Genomic DNA, 26,473 nt, shown 5'->3' with positions numbered 1-26,473 from the left:
GTAATGCCCTTCTACAAGTTACGGATATATAAAAAGGAAATCCTCGTGTTGAAATACCTTCCAAATTTTCTAAGCATCTGTTTTCCTGTGCTTTATAATTTTGGAACAAGAGTGTTTGTCCTTGATCTGATCCCAGTTTCTTTTTGACTTTCTTGTGTCACCTCATCTGCGCTTATGTTTGTCTTACTAATAAGGAGCTGATTCTGCAATATGGCACATATAAGTACAGAAGTGTAATTAACATTAATTTTAGGCCAAGAGCAGGATTTACACCACAAACAAAAAACCCTAATCCTGGGCTAACTGAGCATACATAAAAACAAACATGCAAAAAGCTCAACATCCCTGCAAACTGGGGGGGGGGGGGGGGGGGGGAAGCCCAAAACACCATGGTTATATGGACACTTCTTCCTGGCTCTGAATTAACCTATCTGCATACTCCTTCTATTTCCACACTATTTTTACCTAGCATTTATGACCAAAACACAATAACCTTAAGCAACATGGCTAGACAAATTCAAAGTCACGCAGCCAAAATACGAACATTAAACATCTACGTAGCCAAAATGGACTTTTGTGTATCCCATCCCTTCCAGAAGCAAAAAACATGAAAGCTAGAGGAAAGCCAGCCCATTAAGTCTCCCAAGAATGCCTAAAATTTTGTCTTGCCAATATCAACAAAGTATTTTAATTGTGTTTGGTTTTGTTCACGGCATAGTCATGTATTATCATTACTAATGCTTAACACACTCAAATATAAAATCCCTCTGAACAAATAATTCCTAATCTAATGTTTCATCATTTTAATTTTACCACCAGAACTCTACTGGGGAAATAGATAAATAAAAGCAGAAATCTGCTTTAATAATTTAAAAATCATGTTCAGCACCTTGTTATTTTATGCATTCAAAGCTACTTTTAGACTTGCAATTGTGGCCATAAAATATCACATTTATGGTGCTGAATCAAAAAAAAAAAAAAAAACCCAACAAATTGGTAAACAAATTCAAGAAAAACGTGGATGAAATAGTGTTTACTGTAGGCTGAAAGAGGTTATGCCATGTCTTTGCAAGGAGCAATAAAATCAGGGCCAAAATACAAAACTTAAAACAGAAGGTTGTAATGGAAAGGCTGACAACACAGGTATCACAAAACACATCTTACACACGTGTGTTACCAGGCTTGGAACAAAAGCAAAAGCTTTTGCTGTGTTCAGAGCAGGTTTAGTGCAAACCCATGAAGCTCCTAAGCACAACATTTCTCATTTCTTCTCTTCCTCACCATCTCTCTCCTTTCACAGAGCAGAAATCTGGCAATATATCCCATGGAGTAGGACAATCCTGCAGCTTCAAGACCTGCAGAGGACAAATGTATCCCAAACTGAAGCTGCCTGTTTGGCAGTAAGGAAACCAGATTTTTCTGCTGGTAGAAGCAAGAACACAGCTCCGCTGAAGTGGATGAAGCTGTGACAAAGCCAGCAAGGGCCCAGTCTTAAACTCTGACTAAATACACAGGATTGCCTGTGAATACAGAATGGTTGTGTATGTTGGGATTTTAATTGTTAACATCTGTATCATTGCAATTTCTTAGATAGTCTAATAAACCACAGCATAACTTAGTCACAGAACTGGGCTCAGTGACCTGCTCAGAAGCCTACCAAAAGCCAGGAGAGTGGCTGGGTGCTCAGCAAACCTCTCAACCTTTGTTACGGCAAAACACATTAAAGCAAAGAAAGAGGAACATTTTGGAACTCTCCCGGTAAGTTTCATTTCTTTGGAACATTACCGGAACCAGAGAAGAGAGACACCCTCTTTTTAAGCCTAATGAAGAAAGTAACAGTTACCAGCCTAACTGGAAACCAACCTTTACCACTTGTTTGCAGGAGACGTGATGAGGTGAGAAACTCTAGAAGCCTCTCCAGTATGTCAGGTAACCCACTGCATTATTTACATAGCCCAAGCAGTGTTGTTTGTCTTTAACTTCAAAACAATTTGTGCACCCTTATGAGAGTTTAATAATAAATCCACAGTTTCCCTGTTTGCCAGGATGAAATAAAGACTGCTACAACAAAGGAAGGATGCACACAAGAGTTGCACGGGGAAAAAAGACAGAGAAACCTTTTGATGCATCAAGATCGTGCTCCAGAGGAAACACTTCCATTTCCCAGGGGGCTCAAACCACGGCTGTCAGTGTCATGCCATGCAAAAAACCCCAAACCTAAACCAGCTACTTCAGGCTGCACACCTAGGGGACAGGCCTATGTCATGTATAAATTAAGTTGGTGGATTACACCAAGCACACCCTGTTCAAAGCTTCCTACGAGCTTCTAGGAATCGTTTTAAAACAAGATGAATGAGGAAATGGGCCAAGGGAAGAAGTAAATGACAGCTGGTAACTAGAATGTTTCTAGAAGAAATACCAAAGCTAATACTGTCTTTCACAGCTCTGGAGCACTGAAATCTAATTTAATGCAAAAAAATAGGCTGATGATGGCTATTTGCGTGCAAATTTTCTTACGAGACTTAAAAAGAAGAGATACGAAAGAACATTAAATCTGGCCTGCAGAATCAGAAGTGGAGAGATGCCTTGTTGTTTTGAAAGAGGGCATTATTGGCATGATGAAGACAAGCATTTTAAAAGGTTTCTACTGGATTTAAGTCAAAAGAGCAATTTTTGTCAGGAACAATCAATCGACCTGGAGATGCAAAACTGACATCTATTTTATTAAAATGCAGAAATCCTCAGGAGATTAAGTAATTCTGCATGGTCTCACACATCTAAGGATTCCTAGCACAGGATTTAAATGGAAGATTTAAGTCAACTTAAGAATACGTGCAAAACCCACGCATATATGGGTGGCTACCATCTTTATCACTTTTAGCTTTGTCCCTTTCTAGCATATGGAAACATCCACTATAGGAATTTTGTTTCTAATATTAATATTACCATTAAAGTTGCAAATTCGATCAAAACAATTTGCAGGCTTAGCATGACAAGACAGGCTTATCAAATGAGCTTTCAACCTATTGGTCTGAAAAATACTCTTCCCATGAAGACAAAAGCACAGCAGTCAGTGTATTACTGAAAGTCTAACTCCAGTCTAAAAATTATTAAGTTAAAATGTATTTACAGAAATCTGAATTTAAAATGTATTTACATTTTAACCAGAAAAAGTAACAGTCTGCTTGTCTAATGATCCTTTCAAGCTTTAAACTCTACAGTATTAGGATATTTTTTTTTGCCCCTCCTATCACAGGCTTAAATTTAATTAAGATTAATTTGATTTACTGGCCCTCTAGGAATTGGACAAACATAACTAAAACACTAGGCTGAAAATTCAATCTTTGATTAACAAGCTTCAGGCAACTCCACGGGGACCCTCAAGTCCTTAAAAAAGTTAATCCTCACATAAGTGTTGTGGCTTCAAACTCTGGGCTCTTCAGTGAGAACATGCTAAACTCTTTCCCCACCCAAAGGAAAACAAAGATGTGGCATTTCACTGCAAAGAATTAACAAAATAATAGCTGGACATATAGTGAAAAGGTTCTTTGTCTTGAAAGGCATAAATGCATCTCCCTGCATAAGGGATGATTGTGTTAACTGGAGCACTGCTTATTCTGTTACGCTAAATATTGCCTCAGGACCTCAACGAACCATGAGATGGCAAGGCTACATGCCAGTTTATTAAGTTACTTCAGAAGAATGATGTTCAGGCCAGGATTTCAAAGTTCTAAATCTTTCCTTACAGGAAGTTAATGTAGATGCAGGATGACTCTGAGTATAGCAGCAGAATGAAGATAAAGCATTCAGTCTGTGCACATCATTGTCTACTTGAGACTAAGGTAGCTGTTCCACTGAGACATGACACATTCCACCCGCAATGTAAAAACACCTAAGTACTTGTCTGTAATAGCTTTAAGTTTTATCATCTACGGCATTCATAAATTAACCTGGCAAATATTTGCTTAGTAGTGATGCTGGGCCAGTGACTTCACAAGATGCCCCCATCTACCCTTGTGGAAGTAGTGAGACTAATATGCTCCACAGTCTGTAGAGCAAACAACGTTAAACCAAATACTCTCAGGAATGCTAGGCAGGAAGATGCTATATTTACAGAAATGGGAGTTTAAGTCACTTGCTTCATTTTTTTTAACTACTCATTATTTATACCAATACCAGCAATGGTGGGATGGCTGCTGAGGAAACCAAGAAAAAAAAAAGTTTTGACCACAGTGTTGTTAACACGCAGCTGGGAATTCAAATACCTCCTCCCTGGTCCTGCAGCGAGTAGCAATAGCATGGCAAAACTTCATCCCCAAAATGCTACTGATTTACATGAAACTGCCAGAAATGAAGAGTACTTTCAGTGGGCAAAACCAAGCCCAGTGGGCACAGATGGATTACAAAAAGAAACGCTTATTACTGAGCTGCAAAAATACTGCAGCAACAGGAAAATGAGAATATTATGTTTAATCACCTGTCTTCCTGAGGGAAGTAAAAATATTTTGCATACAAGACTTACTCAGAGACATAACAATTCACATAATTAAAAACATGACATATTTTTCAGCCTAATTCTTTTCTAGGTACTTGAAGTCCATTTTTTGTTTGCAATACAACCATACAATGCTGATAAAACAAAGAGCCTCTCAGGCCTGCAAATCATATTTTTAAGTTCCAGTGAGACATGATTATGTGTTATTCAGGTTACATGTGGATTCTTCTTGACAGCATGAAAGCTAGCAGTCCTCTCACCAGGCAAGAAACCAGTCATTTCCCCATGTATCAGCGCTTAGACAGTTCCTAAAAATCTAACTTTAGCTTGGCACATTGTTTTTTTAGAAGTCTGCAAATCCTTTGTGATTTGACAGTTTCCAGTATTATTTTCACCGTGAACCTCCTTGCAAAACCAGGGCTGAAAATCACATTCCTCTGTCACAGCCCAATGGAGAACTTCTCATCCAAGCCATGAAGCCCAGCTGAGCACTTCCCAGTGCTTAACTTGCACCCAACAAGGAAGAAAAGATTAATATTAAAGAGTCTGTACTTCTTATTTTGTAAGCTATTACAAACCCCACGTTTCACTCCATTATGTTCCAGGTTAAGCAAGACTACAGAACAAGAAGGGGTTGGGCAAATGTTTCCCGCTGAATTTGCATGAGGGAAGGGAAATACCTGTGGCCTTACATAGTTATTCTCAACCAGTGTCCTGGGGGTATAAGCTATACCTGTTCTACCTAACCAAATGGTTATTTGCATTCAAGTCAGGGCTGAGATGCAAAGCATCAACAACAGATTTCTAATTATAACTATGTAAAATATTACCCCACTCCCAGCTATCAAAGATCATAAAAAAGAAGAAAGAGAGAACTGTGGAGATGCACAATAACTGCCTCTCCTCCACCTCCAGGAAAGGCACAAAGCTGACTATGAGCTTTGTTTTTTGAAATACTTTCCGTTTGCCTCCTCTGCAGGGACACTTACAGAGAAAACAAATTACCTATGGCTTCCAAGTTGGTAACAGAGCTGGTCTGCATACATGCCTCAGCATAAGGCCTCAGGTCACCACCCTAAATTTCTTTGTATCTCTAGCCTTGATCAAGTTCAACTTGTTTACTAAAACTGGCTCCAAAAAAACCCCAAAAAAACCAAACCCACAACAAAACGAAAGAAAAATAATCCCTAAAATCTGTAGAGGAATATTCTCCAAGAGCAAAGAGGAACTGGCAGTATTAGTTGGGAACTAGATTGCCCCCTGTGCTTCTGGGAGGAAAAAAAAAAAAAAAAAAACCAAACCAAAAAAACCAACAGAAGAATCACCTCACAATATCCTGGCAAATAGAAGCCATGGAGTTTTCCACCCCTTGAATTAGGAAAATGGGCTCTTACTTATCACAAAGTCATGGAAACCCCACCATGAGCAGGGCCCAAAGGCAGTTTGGGCTCAAGAAAGATCCATCTGTTCTTTATTTTTTACCCCATAGCCGCCTGAGCCATCACTCAATGCTGCAAATAAACCGATGATGAGAAGTAAGCAATAGGAAGCTACCAGCTGGAACTGAATAAATATTTACAGATATCCCAACATACCTAGCAAAAAGCCTACAAAAGTTGAATGTAGCAAGCTAGCAGGATCTGACCATTGTGAGAAAGGCCCTTACAAAGAATCTTTGGCATTATCAATTAGTCCGGGCGCATCTCGACCGAATGTGTGTAAAGGACACCTACAACCAGCAACAGGGGTTGCTGTCCCTCCCAACCTCTCTCCTCTCTCACCCAAATGTACTCCAGAACGCGAGACCCGCTGCTGCCTACAAACAGCTCACAGATGGTGCTAAACCCCTCAGCTAGATTGTAAAGAAGCCTAAACCCAACACCACAATTCAATCCAGCTGCAAGCTCAGAGAGGCACCCAGCCCATCATCTGTGATCCAGCCACTGCTCTGCTCTGTTGAGTGCTTGGGGGCACTGACAGGGTTGGCCACAGCCCTACCACAGAATGAGTGGTAAAACATCACCCAAAATAAGAGAGAACATCTTACACAGAAGAAGAAAGAGAGCAGCCGTCACATTCTTGCATGTGGGAGATGCCTGCACCTTAAAAAACAAGCCTCTTGATTAGAGCTTGGCAAAAAAAGCATAAAAATCGGAGGCGGGAATTATTCTTAGTAGATAATGTAAAAATGTTTACACAATGGCTCCTGCCAGTTCATCCCCATCAAGATATCCTCCTTTCCTTTAAGTGCATATGCAGCCCCTTTGACTTCTGTTATCTTTTTAGGAAAGGGGCGATGAAAAGGAACTGCCTGAACTGCCCTGGACAAGGTCCAGCCTCCAGAGCACTGACTCCGAAGGTGAGCTCTCACCTCGGGTGCTCCAGAAGGAAGCAATGCCTTGGCGGGACACAGGATGCCAGCCGCCCGTCACTTACGGTACCACAATCACGCCAGAGCTTCTGTCTGCCTGTTTTTTGAAGCGCGGGGAAGAGAAAGTGATTTTCAGGAGCAGGAACCCAGCGGTGCAGACAGTGCCCATCCAGTCCCTGCACCCCAGCGGCTGGGTCACGCTCAGCTCCTGCGGCGTCCCCTTCCCGCGGCCACTGCGCTGACGAAGGCAGAGCCGCACTACCAGAGACCACCAGCGTGGACCAGCCCCTCCATCGCTGCCCACCAGCACCTGGGAAGCTCCAGAGCCGCATCTCCGGTTGCTCACTCAACACAGAGTGACAAGGAACGAACAGAAAAACGGGATGCGGCAAAGGGAGGCCGAGACAGAGGGAGGGATTACTTTTCCTCGGTACACCAGCCATGACGTTTTATTGGAGTTCACAGGCTTAACGTCTCAGGAGGACTACCAGAAAGTTAAATGAAGTGTGCACACCTAACCCAAGTCCCAAATGGGATATACAGTGCCCAGTCACCATAGCAACTTTCCTTTCAAGGTCCGGGACAAACCAGATTTCTGATGCTCTACACTACTGCAACTGCAAGAACAAAATGGACAAGATAACTATTGATACATTGTTACTTTAAGTGCTTGGGGGGAAAAAGCAAAATAAATAATAATATTTCACTAAAGATCATAAACCACTTTTTTTTTCCAGGAGGTCACGAGAAAACCCTATGCACAACAGATACTTAAAAGCAAGAACTCAATGAGTTGTGAAAAAAAGTCATCCGGGAGAACAGGATGGTCCCCCATAAGCTGAAAATTTGACATATAGCACACCTCCATTAGATAAAAGCACATCTTTTCAAAATGTTATTTAGCATAAGAGTTGTAAAAATGTGTAATGCCTAGTGCAACACCTCAAAGGCTGATCAGGCAAGACTTTTCTTTAAGATCAGGTCATTACTTCACACAGGAAACATGACTTTACTTGGAAGAGTCTTTCATTCACTAATTAGCATTAGTGCTTTAATAAGAGAATATTTCAGTTTTCATCTGAGCCAAAGTCTCACCGCTGTGTTACAGAAATTGATTTTGTTAATCAAAGCGGCGTTTTCTTCCAAATCACTGAGCTGCAGACTACTTGCTACAATGAAAATGGCTTTCTTTTATAAGCATTTCTGCAAATATCCAGCTTGGTTATTTATACTATGCCTTTTAGAAATTCCTCATACATTTTTTCAACTGATTCATCATTTCCTTTTCTTCAATGTTCAAACCCGATGTGAAGGGATTCTATTAATTGTTCAGAGGCATCCTCATTTTACCAATGGATGAAATTTTATACTATTCCTTTAAATGCAATTGCAATACTGAAGTGTAGCACCAGCCAAAAGCTGACAAAGTTTGCCTTCCTTTGGGATAAATAGGAAAAAAATTATATCTTGGTTATCATCACAGAGAAAAAAAAGCTGATGTTCTTGTAAACTATGACTCATTGAATTTTTTTGGTTTTGTTTTTAATTTATTTTTAAAGGAATCTTAACAGCCTTTTTTTCTTCAGGAAGTTTAAGCGTTGCAAAACTTCCTTTTCCTCCCAATATTATTATCTGTCAAGAGAAGGAAGAGCCTCTAAACTGTTGCATCGGAGGTGGGCAGAACTGTCAGTTTACCTTAAAAAGGCTGGTAGTCAAGCAGACGGTCACAACCCTTAGTTTGTTACAGAGAAATTAATGGATTATTGAGAGGTAGTACGGAAGTCGCAAATCCATTAGTAACATCTAGTCTGTCCTAACCATTTCCATCACCTTGAAAATCACCTTTGTACTCTATCAGCCATCAGCTTCGGACAAGATCACTGTATTACTGCTGCAGTCTGAACTCTATTTAGAGAAAAAGGTTATAACAAGATACATTTATAACTATCATTTAAGTTCTGTTTCCAAGCTGACCAGGTAAGTATTTCAAAGTGCATGTTCTCTACAGGTTGCAGAAGTTGTTAACCAGTGGCATAACTGCATAACAGCATCAAAATTAAGACACATCTACAACTTGGTGAGAGAAGGGAAGGAAAAAAAAAAAAAAAAAAGGAAAAAAAAGGAAAGTCACACATTGTCAGGTCAGTTTTACAGTTTCTGAAATACCAGTTGTTCATTTTAGCACACCACTAGTCTCAAATGGTAAGGTACCGTCAATCAAAATAATTCTATTACAAGCAAGCTCTGGGCTTGTACTTGGGCACGGGAGTGAGAGAAGAGGTAAGGGAAAATAATCTCTGTTCTGGAAATATACTTAGATGTAACAAAGTGGAAGAATAGTGAAGATATTAAAATATATGGGTTCACACACTACAGTCTTGTAAGAAGAGCAGAGGGAGCGGTTACAGCTCAAGTCACCCAGGGGCTCCTTTTGTCTTTCTGCTCTTTTGGCTCACAGCCCTTTCTGATGAGAAAAGTGACCGTGTGCCAGCAGCGCTCGTGTTCCTGCGTGCTTCAGGGCCTTTAAAGATAGCTGGAGGGTTGTGGCCTTCATTCTCCAGGTCTGTATTCTGAAGAATCCTTTTGCATACCTTCAGTGTACGTGTGGACTCTCAAGAGCTGTTACAGAGGCTTAGCTTTCAGTCCGAGCTTTGCGTCCGCCCTCTTACAAGTCTAATTTCTCATTCTCATCCTCCCTCCCCAAAATGAGAATTCCCAACTTAGGTTCCTCTTGAGAGCAAAATTTAGTGTCTTTCATGGTATAATCTTCAGCTAAAGCATGGTATCCTTCTATTAAACTTTTACCTTAAAACACAGTGTTTTCTTGAACTGTCCCAGAATGCCACAGCCTGCTTTTAGCAACCTGTAAGCAAAGCGCTCAACACCTCTTTGAGCTGCAATGCAGCTTTCACCCCTAATTGTCCAAGCTCTCATGACTACAGTCACCTCTTCCTTTACTCTGGGGAACAACATTTGAATTTGAATGCTGGTGCCTCATGTTTCATCCCTGTTAGAAGAACCAGCATATCCATTTCCAGCACTAATAAGTTTAAATGAGTAGTGACAGCTTCCAGTCATGCAGAAACATAGGCAGACTCAGATGTCATTCTCAAAATGGTAACTGATTTGAGAGAGAGCATCACAGTCAAATTGCCAAAATAGATATCTGTTTTTAAATGACTCATTAAAATCCAGCACGGATCAAAGGGCCTGATAGCAAAGGTTTATTAGGAAAAAAAACCCACCACATTTAATGTGCTAGCTAACATGTTAGAATCCCCAAGAAGATAAAGCAATTTTAGTTTCAAACAAAAGTACTTGTCTTTGTGAGTAAAGACAACTTATTATTAATTCAAGATAAAATCGTGGTCCTGGAGGTGAGCCAGTTTATTGTTTTAACAAGACTTAGCAGACTGAACTCAAGATAACAGAAGAATCCCAGGGCTTTGCAAAAGAGGGATAAAAGCTACAAGCTCTGGTTTCCCAAGCGGCAGCACTGACATGCCCCGCTCCAGACCTCTGTTTGCTGTCATAGCCCCAACTGATACCATGGCTGGGGGTTTAATTTTCCAGGGTCGTTGGGGCAGTCATTTTGGCTTTCACTGTCTAGTAGCTAGCAATACGGGTCTCCAGCCAGTGCAAAAGATCTAGAGACTGTAAAAATATATGGAAACAAAACCAGTTTCTTTTGCTCCCTCCATACAGCGGATACTATGAAAAACACAGGGTTCATAAGCAAGAAAATTAGCGATGTGCTTCCCATTTAACTGTTAGCCTTTACAGGGATAAGTCTAGATAGAGAAAGAATTGAGTGACAACAAATTGAAGTGCCTCACGGCAGGAGACCCTGAAGGCTCTCTTAACTCTCAACAGTCACATACTGACGTTTTTAATGGAGGCGAAATGAGGCCCCACACATTACCATTCTGCTCATTCCCAGGCAACAGCCCCCACTTTCTCATCTTCACATCACTTACCACAGCTAGTACACCTACCTCTACAACGCCGATACTGAAATACGGTAGCTGACTCTTCAGCATAGCAAGCAACTGCAAATTGTGAGGGATTTCAATAGAGAAGAGCTTAGACAAGTTTACAGTAAAACTTGCTCAGCTTCGTTTGAGGCAATACCGAGTAGTAAAATTGAGGATGAGCTGCCGTACGTCATTCACTAGCTTCAGAAACCCTAAATAGCCAACCTTGCATGCAAGAGATCTCAGCTATTTATAAAACGAACAGCCCCGAACCAAAGATGTTAATCCTTATGTTTACTTCACCAGGGTACAGAAAGCACCCAAAAGACATTATCTGTCATTAAGCACTTACATCGATCTCTGAATTTCCACCTCTCATCTGAAACCTACAGCTGAACAGAGTAAAATCAGAATCAACCCATATGAAACAATGTATTGCAGCACTTTCAGCCTCTCTTCACTGTATAGTCTAAAGAAGGTAGCATTTTAAGACTTCTTTGTAGTTCACACCCCAGTGACACACCAACGAGATAGAGTAATTCCTGAGGACTGCAGAAGAACATGAAGGAACATTAAAGAGAGACAAGGGAGATCATTAGGCAGGTTTAGATCCTCTCTCTCTCTCTTTTTCTTTAAAAAAGCCCTCTCATCTCAGATAAACAGAGGGGTTTTCTTGGTTTATTTGCTTTTCTGTCTGGAGTTAGACATTGCCCAGCAGAGTTTTCATGAAAACATAACACTTGTTTGAAATAGTACACACTTCAAACAAAAGATGTGTCTCACAGTAAGATGAGGACATAAAAAAATAACAAGAATAGGGACAAATTCTTTTAAATTGTTTCCAAATGATCTAAGTTTCTATGAATAAAACAAGCACCCAAATTTTCTTGGGGCTTGTTTCGGTTTTTTTTGTGAGGATTGTTGTTTTTTTAATCTGAGATTTTGGGCCTCAATCTTACAAGCACTTAAGTTACACAACAGGCAGACAGGCAAGTTGTTCCATTAATATCGGTGGAGCAAGTAAGTATTTATAGATCGAGATGTTGATCCTGAATCAACCCTCTTCCTGTGGTTGAGGGCAACTCCTTCACAAACACCACCACCAAGCTTTATCAGTGAACATTTCCAACAGGGCCAAAGAATACCTTTAAACTGGCCAAGGTGGGTCTTAGGCAATTCCTGGTAAGTTTTGAAACAAAAGATTTCTGTTCACTACATCCAGCGAAGGGGAAGAAGACTTTCTGCTAAGCCACAGACATTGGAGTACCACTATACACCAGAGCCTATGCTCCATCAGATTCACAGAACATGAACTACCATCATCCGGAACACACCAACTGCTGAAGACAGCAGTATGGACATTACGTACATTACCAGATGCGGTTTTCCTAGGAAAGACACTAGATCTAGATGAAAACAAAATACACAGATGTTGTAAAATTGGAAAGAAACTAAAAACTATCTGTGCAGAATACGTACACGTATTCTCTAAAAGGCATAAATAAGGAAAAAGCAAGAGAGGACAAAAGGCCTGCATTTTTTTTTTTCCTGCTAGAACAACAACTCAGTGCATTCCTAGAAGCTCTAGGGGGAATATGTGTCCAGAGTGGACAGTACACATTTAGACCAGGAATGCTAATCATATATGGTTTCTAATCAGTAAGTGCAACATCACCATCCCTATGCCTATGAAAAAAAAATTTTCTATACAACAAAAATTACCCCCAAGCTGCAGATCAGCATCACTTTTAAGGTCAGTTGATCCCTGAAGGCACATGTCTATCACCGGGTAAGAACAGGGGAATATCTGGAAGTCTCCATTACTTTATGTCATCGTGGCAACAACACTGCCTCAGAACATTTCCTCATTACTGGAAGAAAGAGTCCCATGCAGGGAGCACATAAAGAGTAAGGTCATCTGTAAAATTACCATGCACTTTTCTTTACATCCTAAAGAAGTCACTGCACTAAAGCTCTGTGAGGGAGATTTTACGACCAAGGAGGACTTGAAGGATTTGTGACACATTCCCACACAGTCTTTGTGGATTCAATTTAAAACTGCTTGAAGTGACATCTGTGAATCTTGTTCAGTAGCAGCTGTAAGGGAGACACGACCATGGAGAAAAAGTGTTATTGCTGACACTATTGCGAGTACTAGCACTGCACGCGTCTGGACATCCCAGTCGCTGTACACCACCATCTCCATGGTCTAGGAGGTAAGAAGGCCCTGAGTCTCTCAAATATCAAGATGAACCAATACAAGAACCTCCCCAGTACTTCCATGGATTTCTCCCACAGGGTAGTACAGCCTTTAACTCTTAGAAACTGTTTTGCAAACCAAGTGTCTCAGTCTGCCATGTGAGCAAAAAATGATTATGCAGAAAAATATACAGCGGTTCAGAAACTGACCTGAGTTCATACAACAAAGCATGAAGAGAAAACAGTACAGACTCCAGGATCATCTGCTTTTAGCCTATGAGGTTTGGGGGGAAAAGGTCTATGTATAGAGGAGGAAATCTGGATTGCATCTGCTATGTGCCAGAAAAAAAAAAAAAACATAAATACAAACAACAGCATCTAGAGGGTAGCACCACGTACTGGCATTTACACAATCCAAACACAGAACCACTAAAAATTCACTAATGTACTTAGTGAAATATGCCAATGTTTGCCAGAGGCAGGTACTTTAAATTATTGTGTCTATCTTCCTCAGAGAGGAAGGACAAGAAATCTTATTTTATATTTTTCTACCAGAAATAGAAAGGCAGAAGCTCTCCTCCTTCATACACTCTGGAGGTCAAACTAGATGATGTAATGATCCCTCATGGCTTTAAACAGGTTTTATAGATTATCTGACTTAAAAATAGACACAATGTTTAAATAATAAAATTCTCTTGAAATTGAGTGCCTAGTACAACAAGCCTCCAGTCACTGGCCAACATCTGGAGAAGCTATGACCATACCAACATTTGTAATAAACCAAAGGGAAAATCTTAGGTAGATATTCTGAAACTGAGATTTTATCCCACTGACTCTGTCTGCCTGAGAAGCAAATGATATGTACTATCTTCTGTATAGTCTGCTTTAGCTAGGTGCAGACCTCCAGAAAAGCATGCAGATGGAAGATGTGTCTACAGTGCAGACACCATACCCAGGTTTGGGTACTGGACCCAGCCTAGGCACGGCAGCAAGGACCTCTGTCCTCTGCCAAGAGGCATGGAGTCCCATGCAACTGTAGCCTGTTTCTGGTACTGGGGGAGTACAGTTAAAATCTGCTTGGGTATGCCTGCACTGTCCTGACATCTCTGCTGTAAGCACTCCTCTGAATAACTTAATTTAAAGCCTGTTACCATACAATAACTGCCAGAGGTCACGCCGTCACGGTTCAGATGAGGACCTGAATTCATTAAGTGAACCAATATATGCGTTGCCTTTTTGCTCCCTTTTCAAGCACAAGGCCAAAGGAGGAAGTACAGAAGAGATGTGTTGTCATCTCGTCAATGGAGTTGCTTCTTCTCAGCTACACCATTGTTTAACTTGTCACAAGAACCAGCAAAACAGTACAACCCAGCAAACCTCACCAACTTGTATCAACAGCCTGGAAGTCCACTGGAAATCACTCAATTTCGTGAGCCGGTGAGCACACAAACAATAGGAATCAGATTACTTTCCTCATATGTTTTGACAATGGCAGTTTCATTTTATTTATTATGATAATTCATAAAGCACCATCAAATACAGCGTAGAATCTCTTATAAAAATAATTACAGTCTAGTAATGCAAGACCTCATTGAAGCACACCATTAATTCCTTGACAGTTAGGGAACGAGCCAAATACTTTGTGCAAATGATGGATTAGCAAGGTTTAACACGCACATTTCCTTGCACTTAAAACGTGCAAGAAGCAAACCTTATTAAAACAGCATTTTATATTATACTTTAAAATTATGGCCCCTTAGGCAGATTTTCCATACTTCAAAAGATAGCTATTATACTACTGTATGTTGCAGTCTAGGATAACAGAAAAAGAAATTCCTATCAAATTGCTGTACCACTGTATGCAGGGAGCATAAAACAGTTGCTCTTTTCCACAGCCCTCAAGAAAACCCAGACTTTTATTCAAAATGAGGTGTCACCAGCCTCACACAATAAAGAGAGAACAGCTTTAATACAATGATATGAATTGTCTTCCACTTTGCTACAGAAAATATTTTGAGCAGCTAAAGCAACATTTTATGAACCTGCCAAATTGGGACATCTCCATATGGTCCTCAGGGTTATATTGCCTACCTCTGTGTGTTTAAACTGTTTCTGTTTCTATGCAGAAAGACTTTGTGGTTGTAAGCTTCATGGTTGTTTTTAAAATAGGATTTCCCTAAAATTAAAAAAAAAATAAAAAAAGAAGGCTGCTGCCTTTTCTTCTTGCTGTTTAATGATGTTCAAAGTTGTCTGAAAATTTGCTTACACATAATCATAAAGGACTGAATCAGTTCCCTCCTTCCCTGCTTTGCATCATTTCTGTTCTAGAAGTACTTGCAGTGCAGCCACTATGAAATCATGTCGCCCATGACCCAGATCCGTGTGATCTCTCCAACATGTTAACTGATTCACATCTTCATAATTAGAACTGATCCAGAAGCTATTAGGAAACATCCCTAGCAATTTAAATAAGTGTTATACTCGATATTAAGGTGATTAGAAACCGATCACTTGTTATAGGCAGTTTGACAGCCCGACTTAGTAAACTAGAACCCCCTAAAAATCATCAGAAATATCTAACAACAATATTCAAATAGAGATCTCATAATGAGCAATTAAGAATGCTGAAAGAACTCACAGAAGGTGTTGCATTCTTCTAAACTTTTCCATCTTATCTCAGCTGTTTACAGTAAAAAGAACAGAGAAGTTTTCTTCAAAGCGCAATTATTATCATTCTTCTCCAACATTCCAGCAGCACAATATTCTCCTTAAAATGCAGCCTAGTAACCCCCTGAGATCCTCAGGAGACGTTAGCAAAATAATTGTTCCCCCTCAGTGTTCCTTTGTTATTATTTTTTTTCTTACCCTTATTACTTCAGGCATAAATGACTTGAAGATATTATCATCAATTTACCCAAACAGAATTCCCCTGTATTTATTTCCTTTTAGGTTAAAGTTTGACAATTAAATTGTACATTAGAGCTAAATCTAATGATTTTCTACCTGGCTAAAACTGATTGGCCCACTAAGTCTTCAGCTTAATTTTTCCTCCACTCTCATTTTGCTAACTAGAAGAGAAATGAATCTACCTTCAAGCCTGTGGGAATCAATCTTCTTTTCTCTTTCTCACAATTTATAAGTCAGAGGCTTAAAAAGTGTTCATATCCTCTTTTAACAAGCTGGTTATGCGAGATAAGCGCAAGAACATTAATAAAAATAGCTCAGCATTAAGTCATGGATGTTTTACAAAAGTAGACCTAAGAAAAAAATCCTAAAGGCTAATTGTGATTTATACCACATCTCTTTTCCTATACTACCAATTATCAATCATCTCTAAAAGATCCCTTCTTTTACATGCCAGTGTCAGGAATGCAACTGCTGCTAGCTCATTCCTAACCAGGTGAGACACTGCACAGCATGCACCACCCCCCAGTAGCCCTGTGACTTGTAAACGCTGGCACACTGCAGAAGAGGTTTTACTCTTTGCCAGTTACGGACTTTTATCTTTTTTTTTCTTTTTTTTTTAAAAGAAGTCCTTCACAAAGATTCCATAGCTGGAAGCACAGCTTCTCTCATCTCAGCTCTCCCACACGTTGTGCCTCAGCATGGTCTGCACCGTCACTTTTACCACCACCCCAATGTCTCTGGTGTTCACCAAAACTGTATCTAGAACAACAATAATACAACCACCAGCACTGAAACTTTTATTACTGCAATTACAAGTAAGCAGCTGGTGGTAATAATAATACTACTTAGCATTTATATGGTGCTTTATATCTTCAAAAGGCTATGTAAACATTTGCTAATTAAGCCTCACAGAACTCCTGAGACACAGATAGATTTTTTGTTTATAAATAGGAAAACTGAGGCAAAGAGTCAAAACAGCTGTCTTCAAGATCTTTAGATTTTAAAAAAGGGAATGGAGATCTCTTTGGACAGTAAGAACTTTCAGAGTTATAAAAGTACAGCTTAAAACACTCAAAGAATCTGATGGCACATAAACTCTCATGCTCTGCGCATCCATCCCCTCTCCAATAAAGTCAGCAAACACTTTCCCCAGTGTGCTGGTTTTGGCTGGGATAGAGTTAATTTTTCTTCCTAGTAGCTAGTATGGGGCTGTGTTTTGGATTTGTGCTGCAAACAGTGTTGATAACACAGGGATGTTTTCCTTACTGCTGAGCAGTGCTCACACCGAGCCAAGGCCTTTTCTGCTCCTCACCCCACCAGCGAGGAGGCTGGGGGGGCACAAGGATTTGGGAGGGGACACAGCCAGGACAGCTGACCCCGACTGACCCGAGGGATATTCCAGACCACAGGACGTCATGCTCAGCATAGAAAGCTGGGGGAAGGAGAAAGAAGCAGGGGACGTTGGGAGTGATGGCGTTTGTCTTCCCAAGTCCCCGTCAGGCCTGCTGGAGCCCTGCTGTCCTGGAGATGGCTGAACTCCTGCCTGCCCATGGGAAGTGGGGAGTGAATTCCTTGGTTTGCTTTGCTTGCGTGCGCGGCTTTTGCTTTATCTACTAAACTGTCCTTATCTCTGCCCAGGAGTTTTCTCACTTTTACCCTTCCGATTCTCTCCCCCATCCCACCGGGGGGGAGTAAGCGAGTGGCTGGGTGAGCCTTAGCTGCCGGCCGGGGTTAAACCACAACACCCGGGAAGACGTAGTCCACTGCTGCCAGCTGCTCTAAGCTACTCGCCACTGTGGAGCACAAAATGCTGTACTGCATAGGCCAGCAGGACCATCTCATCTGCCAAACCCCCAACCGAGAAGTCTGAGCCCCTCTGAAGAAGTCAAACTGTTGATAAGCTGCACAAAACTGTGACTTCAATTGGTCATCACCAAGACTGGGCCTCAACAGCAACTTGCTTCTCCTCCAGGACTGTATACTGTTCTGTCACTTTTAAGAAATGTATGAACACGTCTTTGCCTTGCATGTCAACATTTAGCTTTAATATAAAAAGTGAGAAAAACTCTAAACTCTAAGTAGAAAAGAACAAATGCCGCCATGTATTGAAGGCACTTCTAGGAATATCATATTCAGTAAGACGTTGATTGAACAGACTTTTTCGTGTGCGTATTAGACACCGCATTCACATAGGGAAAACAAATGCCTACACACACTCTATCACCTCCTGTTCAGGTCTTGAGCTCTAGAACTGCTTGACGTGAGCTTAAAATTATTGCCTAGACAAAGTGCACAGCATTAAACCTTTAGAAAAGACATGACTTTTCAAACCCTATCCCACAAAGACTTGACTACACATGTAATTTCACATACAATGTGTCCCACTGAGATCAATGGATCTGAAATGCATTTCAGAAGACACTGGAAGACTAATGACACAAAAGGGTAAAAAGAGTTGGTTTGCGAGCAAGAAAAAGCTTTACTGCAAGAAGTGCCGTGAAGTGCATTCTGCAAAGTTGGACACAGAGCAGGATGTGCAACTGAAGAGTGAAGTAAAACAAAAAGGTTAGGGAAAACTTAGGAGATAAATAAAGAAACAGAAAGGAAAAAAAAACAGGAGACTAAAGTTATATCAAGACTCAAGAGCAGGAGGGGCCAGAATATGGAAGATGGTGGAGAAACATGGCTCAGGCAAGTGGAGAAGGAAGGAAAACTTCAGCCAGGGGAGAACTGAGACCAAAGCTGACGGCTCGGCTCAAAACGCAGCAGTGCTTTTAGCACAGAAGCAGCCATGAGAAGGGAAACAGTGACTGCAATGGAGAACCTGTGTTTGTTTCTCAGCAGTGGTAGGACATTGGTCAGACAGGGGTAATTTACCTAATGGACGCTGAAGTACTAAGTCCAGATTCCTCACTCTGCCCTCTGTATGTGGGATAGCAATAAGAAGCTAATTACCCGTTAGCCTGGATTTATTAGCCATAACAAAATCTGCAGCTGAAATAGGAACAGACTCCACCCTCCTACCTGCCAGCCCTTTGCCCTCACCCCGAGACAATTCTTTACTCTTAAATACAGGAAGAGAAGGAAACAGAAGAGATGAAACATTACACTAAGGTTGCGAGAGCATGGAAAGAACGCAAAGCAATAAATAATGCTAGAAGTGGAGAAAAGAATAAGTAATTCCACTCTGGGAAAACTGAGCCTAAGATGACACTGAAGTGAAAGAAGAAAAATGTGTATTTAAATGCACAGCCTGCCACCCAATTCTGAATGTGAAACATAGATGTATATTTATATCTCCAACTGAAGGCAGTATAATGCACTCACTGGCTTCTCAAGACATGTTGTGCAAAGCTGAAAATTACGTTAGAGGCACATCTATAAATGGCTGACTTTTCCGTGCCATTTTTAAAATGGCACGGGAGATCATCAAGTTGAATTTTATTACAACTTGATATCACACACTCCTCATGATGTAACTCAATTTCATTGCATAGTCCTTGCTATATCATTGTCAGGTGCACCCAGCTACAGTGAAGAACTCAACATACAAGATGAATGTCTCGCTCTTTGCACAAAGGTCTCACATTGACATGCTCTGAGTAATAGAACTGCACATTCAAAATATTTTTATGATCTACACTGGGATTCTCACAGGCACTGAACTCTTTAATGAATCCCTGCATCAACCAGATACCTAGCTCTCTGAAACACCAAGTGTTAAATCCCTTACGGATTAGAAAAAGAAAGCTTTCTCATGGCTAATTACTCCAAATTATATTTTACACTGCAAACAAAGAGTTCTTTGACTCAGGAGATAGAGAAGACAACACCTCAGACACACTGTGGAAGCAAGCAAAACGAGCAGCGGCATCGGAAGAAGGAAGAGTACATCAGAACGAAGAGCAGAGTCCTCAGTCTGCATGAAAGGAGCATTCAGAGGGCTGAATTAACATTAAGCCCTCTCAACCACCCCAGAATGAAAGAAAGTGCTCATTAACCAAAGTTCACATTTCAGGTGAAAGACAAATCACTAGGAGCATTAAGTGAACAAATCGCAGCAACGTCAAATTCTACCTCAAGTTAAAACGTTGATAAAATTGGGATAATCTTGTGTCTCACCAGGCATCTGCAAGTACTGAAGAGCAACCAGACTTCTGTGATCTCATGTAGTTCTCATATTTTTTAGATCAAGTTTTATGCAGCTGATTTGGGGGGTATGTTAAATATAGTTTCCCTTGCCCAATGAGTCTGGACCTATATTAACGAACAGCAAAAAGGTACTGCTAACATCTCACTTTCAGCTTCTCTTTGCACTTGAGCCAATTTCTGGAAGGCAAGGGGGAGGAGAACAGAGCACTGATGGGAGAAGCAGCAGTCCTAGTGCCTGCTTTTCTACTTGGTCAAATTGTTAAAAATGCTTTTACATGCAGGAGTAGAAATCAAAGTAATACACACAAATCCCATGAGTCATCCCTTTATTTTCCAGTTACAAACAGTCCTGAGCTACAGACATTAAGGCTTACAGCGATGCTCTTGCAGTAGGTTAAGTCTGAAGCATCCAGCAGCTACAGCAAATCCCAGCCCCCTGGCCCAAGAACCAGCTACGGCAGCTTCACAACGAAGTCAGCTGAATACAGCTCCTCTATGCTCATGGGAGGCTTGAAAGAAGTCAGATGTTCCCTTACCTGCAGTGGTAATCTCTAAAATCCAGAAAATCCTTAAGTGGTAACATTTTGGATTATTAAAAGATAAATCCTCTCTCTCATGTAACACCAATGCATTCTTCAAAAGAAAAAAAAAAAAAGAAAAAAACAAGTTATCTGCACAAAACCTACTTTAAGTTACTGAATACCTGTAACACCTACTCTCACTCAACAGATACCATTCTTAAAATGGTAAGTTTTTTCTAAATATTCTGTTGAAATAGACAAAGTTTTCACAGTATTACAGGACAAGGAGTTCATCATTTCACAGCCCAGAGTTTTATACAGGTTTGGTTTTAGTTTGTAGTTTTATAGAGAACATAGCAATTTCCATCGTTGGTCAAAACGCCAACTTGAGTGAAGCTTTAAGAACAAATGCAAGTAGAATCCCCTGTCACACCATCAGTAATGAAGACGCCTGTTATGCGTCAGAAAACTACACAACAGAAAACCCCACAGAAATGAATAACTTAAGGAGACATGTACAAATTCCATGGAAAGTACTAGCCCTGTACCTTTGAAGCTAGAGACAGACGCCTGCTAACCTTGTTTTTCCAGAACACACAAGGCTGCTGAAGTCTATTCAGAAAAACACAAAGGTGATAAACGCAAAGAGAGTAATTTGTAATTTGCTGTTTCTCCTTTAGATCTTAATCTTGTGGAGATTCACAGCATGAGTAACTTTAATTACTTAGACAGTGGCACAGAGAAGGGAGGGAAGAAGGGACTGGAAGCGTTCAACTAGTAGCATTGAAGGCCTTGAGTTGGCTAATATTTAAAATTTTACTGAAACTGACATTACAGAATAAAATCAAAAGCATGTGTTAGTGAGTGTGGGCTCATGGTCACAGCTCAAAATGAAAACAGGTCCTCAAAAGCTAATGCTAACGTTTCCAATTGTGACTGATTCATTTTTTATCCCCCCAGTATCCGTGACATGCAATTAAAAACAAAACAAACAAATGAAAAAATCCCTCCCCACAAAACAGATTTAAAGGTTGCTTCTTCCCACATCATCGTGGTCTTTCCAAGAAGGCTGTGACTAACCTCGCCAGGCAACAAGCAAAATTACATAGGTTCTCTGAGTATCAAACGCTATAAAGGACACCTTGCCTTACCTTTCCATTTCAGTGAATGAAGAGCTCTGTTTTGTAAACAGCTATACAAATGCTTTTCGACGTACACACCAAATAGTCTGACTGACTTAGATGAAACTTTAATGACTTTATACCCAAGTTCATCTATGGGTACAACAGGGAAAAACCCAGCAGTCACTCAGGACTGCAGTAACAGCTGAAGTTCCCAGCAAAACGTAAAATTAAGATGACAGCGATCATCTAACTTGCAGTCTAGGGTGGGAAACTGAAATTCCTAGGTATCAGGGTTAAATCAAGATCTGTACAAAACTATGAGAAATTCAGTGTGTTGGATGAATAAATCGATGGATGAATCAATCTAACTCTGGAGTTGAGATCAAATGACAGCAGTTACAGCCCTCCCTGAAAGCAGGAGTTCTAGTTTCTGGTAACGCAAAGCATTTAATACTGGAAAAACTAGAGAACTAGCACCAAAACCAAGAAATTAGCCTCTTAGTCTTTTTCTTTTTTTTCCCCAAACGTGAAAATTTAATATATAACTGCACTGTTAGTTTAGTAATCAATGGTGGTTTTAGTGACTTACAGTTTTAGTGGGTATTGTGTAAGTATGGCCCTACTACTACGAGGAAAAATGGTACCTCAGGCACCATGCTGCTCTCTGCACCACAAAACAACTACTGAAGCTTCAAAATCAGTTAAAAGCCATCTAACGGCAAGCTGTTGATAGCCTCCTCGCAAACCCAGCTCAGGACTAGAATGATGAAAACTCTGAATCCCTATGGACAAAGGGGGCACAGAACCAGATGCTGTTAAGTAAGAAAGCAAGAAGAAATCCTCGTTTCAAAGGAAACGTGGGAAACAGAAAATGCACACACAAGCAAAGCCCCTTTCCAATTCTCTCTGAATAGAGACATTAGGATCGGGCCATGCACACTGTACAGTAAGCAACACAGCCCTGAGGTGTTAAATGTCTTGTCTTTCTGGCCACCAGTGCCACAGCAGAAAGAGAACAGTCTGGATGGGTCACAGACCAAAGGGCTCCATTTTTCTGTCTGGCACAGCTGAAGCTGTGTCTTCAAGAAAATCTCATACCGTTGACCAGTCATTCACCATTTGAGAGACAGAGTGATGCAGGAATTGTAATTAGGAGTATAAGAGGAACAAGTGCTAGACACCGAAATCAAAGTTAGCGAGCACTTTATTAGTGCAGTCTTCATTGTGTGGACTTGAAGTCTTCTGTTATCTCACTGCAGTAGCTGAAGAGAAAAGTTCTTATATATTTAATCTATTTTGACCCTCAGGGCACCAATTATTCGACTTCAGATGTTTAGATTTTAATAAGCTTTCACCCACAGGGGGAAAAAATGCAGCAGTTAATGTGACTGATTCGCCATTTACAGCTAGACCATGGACAGAAAGAAAATCAATCATATTTCACAAATTTAGTTGTCGCCAAGTGCAAAACTTCTGTATTTTTTTCTGCCTGTGCATTTCACAGCAAAAGTAATTATCTTTAGATCAATCTTGCCCTCTCTATTATAGCTATATATAACCTGGCACCTCATCACTATTGGGTGTTGTTGCTTGTGGGGTGTCGCCTCCCTCCCGATTAAATCTAATGGGATGCTTTGGCTGCTTTTAAAATTACACACAATCAGAAACATTCGTTCTGAGCTATGAGAAGGCATAACTCAATCCTGCAGCCATTATGAGTATGTGACAATACAAACCAGTTGGACAATTAAAGTCCAAAGCCACTTATATTTCCATAGCCTCCCCCAGTAAAAGCAAGCAGCAGCCCCAACCTGCTTCCACAGAGCCTCCAGCACAGTATTTCATTACCTGACGATACCCGTATGCTAATAATGCTCCGCTCGCTGTGAGCTGTGAATCAAGATGAGGTATGCTGCATCTCCCTTACACCTTGGAAACCCTGTAAGCCTTTTGCAGTCCCCACTGCTCACTGAGAAGAAACGACCAACCCGTTTCAAGCCTGGCCTAGGAGAGGACCGCTTCTCAGAGGGCAAGGGTTGCAGCATTTCCATGGGTACTCCATGGAAAGGAGACCGGTCACACAGTGCTGATTCAGTATTTCCAGTTGCTAACAACAAAAACGGTCATTTTTACGCTCTCCCATGTAAGCAACTTTTGTAGCTGACGTACAGACATTGCACAATCACAAACGAGAAGAAAGATGGTCAATAGGAAGGGAGGAGGACCACATTTTTGATGATGAGGGAGAAGCACAATTAAAATAGGATCTACGCTGCAAAGACGTACGAGATCCATCATTTGGTTAATATTCCAATAGATGTAACACAGAGCAGTAATACTTTTATCTTCAGTATTTCGCTTTAAGTACACACAGCGGGCTCCGCCAAAGGTCATACTGCTTCATGTCTTAAACTCCGGGGGTACAAGCCCCCCAAACGAGCCAAGGCAAAGCACAGGTTTTGAGTGGGAGGGCCGGTTCCCAAACAGCATCCTTAAGAAGAACTTGTTTCACCCTTCTATTGCCTGCTACTAGCTGGCTTGAACCTGGGGTTTAGGGGAAGCTGCAATGTCTTGCCCTTCGTGGATACAACACAGACCTACTGAGGTTACGGGGGGGAAGGGTGGGGAGAAGCACCTTAAATCATGCCACAAAATGCCACAAACCTTGTTTTCCGCTGTGGGCCCGGGTCACCCCTCGTGCACGATGCGTAAGGGAGCGCACGTCATGGCGACGAGAGGGGCAGAAAGAGGAAGAACGGCAGGGAAAGTTAGCAGTTGGAGGGCAAGGGCTGCACAGCAGAGGAGAAGGAAGACAGCAGGGCAGAGCACCCAAGAAACACGGGCATGCAACAGGATTAGGGCACCCGAAAGCTGCCCTTCGCCAGCTACCAGCAATACGTGCCAGCTTTGGAAAAGCCAGCTTAACCGCGGGGGGAAAAAATACCACAATAAGGAGTGAAAGCCAAGTCACCTGGTAGAAGGTGAGGCAGGAGGAGGAGGAGGAGGAGGAGGAGGAGGGCCAGGCACGGACGTTGCCCTTCCCGGGCAGCGCCGGGGACCCTCGCCCCGCCGCCCCGGGACCGCGGCTCGCTGCCGGGGGGCGCCCGGCGGGGAAGGGGCGAGCAGAGCAGGTGTGGCGGCGGGTGGCGTTACCGCAAGGGGGGGCGTGGGGGGAGAAAAACATACGTACACCTATACATACACACGTATACACGCGGGGAGCTACGTCCGTGGAAAGCCGCGGCGGCAGGGAAAGGCTGCGGCGGCGAGCGCCGTCCCCAGCGGCGGCGGCAGAGCCCCGCACGGCCCGGGGGGGGGCCGGGAGGGAGTTTTCCAGCGGCCCCTGCCCCAGCGGAGGGCGGCGGCAGCGGGACCGGGGGGGCAGCCTGGGGTCGATGCCCCGCAGCTCGCCACCTTACAGAGCCGGGCGGTCGCCCGGGCGGCTTTTTAGGGTGGCGGAACAAAAGCGGGGCGGGGGGTTGGGGCTCGGCGACCGGGGGAAAACCCGCCCCGCCAGCCCCTTACCTTCCCGGGCGTCCTCCTCCGGCGGGTGCGCCGCGCGGCTCCCGCACCGGCGTGGTGGTGGCGGCGGTGGCGGTGGCGGCGACGGCCCCGGGTCTCCCCGCCGCCGCCGCCGGGCCGCGGGCAGGGGCGGGCGCGGGGTCTCCGCTCTCCGCTCCGCGCCGCCAACAAAGTGCCGGAGCGGCGCGGGGAGGGCGCCGGCCACCGGGAGCAGCGGCGGAGCAGAGCGGAGCAGAGAGCGGAGCGGAGCGGAGCTCCCTCTGCCGGCCCGCCGCCCCGCCCCGGCCCCGGCCCCGCCGCCCCAGCCCCAGCCCCAGCCCCAGCCCCAGCCCGCGGCCGGGGCGGGCCCGCGGCCGGGCAGCGCGGAGCCCCGCGGAGCCCCCCGCGCCGTGCGGGCCGTGCGCGCCGCCGGCGCCGCCTCGCCTCCCGCTCCCGGTCGCGGTTTACAGGGCGCTCACGAAACGCGGAGGGACTGGGAGCAGCTCCCCGGAGCCGGGCTGAAACACGGGAGTCGTTTAAAGTGATCGTAAGCGTTCATCGAGAAGAAAAAGAGCCGCTCGCAACACCTACCAAGGCTCCAAAGCAAAATCCTTCCCCGAAGAAGTAGGTGTATCCAAGCCACGCTCGGAAGGAGTGGGCTACGAGAACAAAAGTCTCCCGTCCTCGCTCGAAATCCCGGATGAGATCTCCCAGCTGTTTATGTTGTTTCCATCTGGCACCACATTCCTCCTGACCCTGACAACTTACACGTGGCTTTCACTCAGCACGGGGAATAGTCCCATGCGCAGATACTACTGGCATGCTTACAGGTAGCCAAAGTCCTCACGCTAAGCTGCTGCCACAGTCACGATTTCTATAATGAGCGACTTCCACTCCTAAATCGGGCTGTTCCCTGAGAATATCGGTTTCCACCGATTTCACTTTCAAATAAGTTTTTGTCTTTTGTGACTCCAGAGACAAGCTAGAAAACATAAATCTTTCAACAGCATCAGACAGGAAGAAGAAAGGAACCCCCCTTCAGGTAGCATACAGGAGAGCTAATCTGATTTTTGAGGTTCCGCTCCCGATTTTTGATAGGATTGAATTGCCAATCCTGAAAGACTTACAAACCTGCTTTATTGTGTTCTCGAGTCTCCTTCCAGGCTTCGCCAAGATTCGTCACAAAGATCAAAATCAGAACTAGACCAAACACGTAGCCGCTTCCAGGA

At 42.7% G+C, this 26,473-nt stretch overlaps 1 protein-coding gene across 6 annotated transcripts in view; it reads right to left on the bottom strand.

The window, feature by feature from the left end:
• The window catches only part of EPS8 (epidermal growth factor receptor pathway substrate 8), a 139,238-nt gene extending 113,132 nt beyond the window's left edge, over positions 1 to 26,106 (bottom strand). For 2 of the 6 annotated variants that reach the window (XM_049822098.1, XM_049822095.1), the window contains exon 1: positions 25,836 to 26,106. The gene's annotated coding sequence lies outside the window, so the exon portion shown is untranslated. Of the gene's footprint in view, positions 1 to 25,268; positions 25,444 to 25,835 lie in introns of those variants that run through there. The other 4 variants (XM_049822101.1, XM_049822100.1, XM_049822102.1 and 1 more) reach the window with 4 other exon arrangements.
• Between the last annotated feature and the right edge of the window lie 367 nt (positions 26,107 to 26,473).

Source organism: Accipiter gentilis, chromosome 18 (assembly GCF_929443795.1).
Source record: "Accipiter gentilis chromosome 18, bAccGen1.1, whole genome shotgun sequence".
NCBI classification, from domain to species: domain Eukaryota; kingdom Metazoa; phylum Chordata; class Aves; order Accipitriformes; family Accipitridae; genus Astur; species Astur gentilis.
The sequence above is the reverse complement of the archived record's forward strand: the minus strand, read 5'-3'. Positions and strand labels throughout refer to the sequence as shown.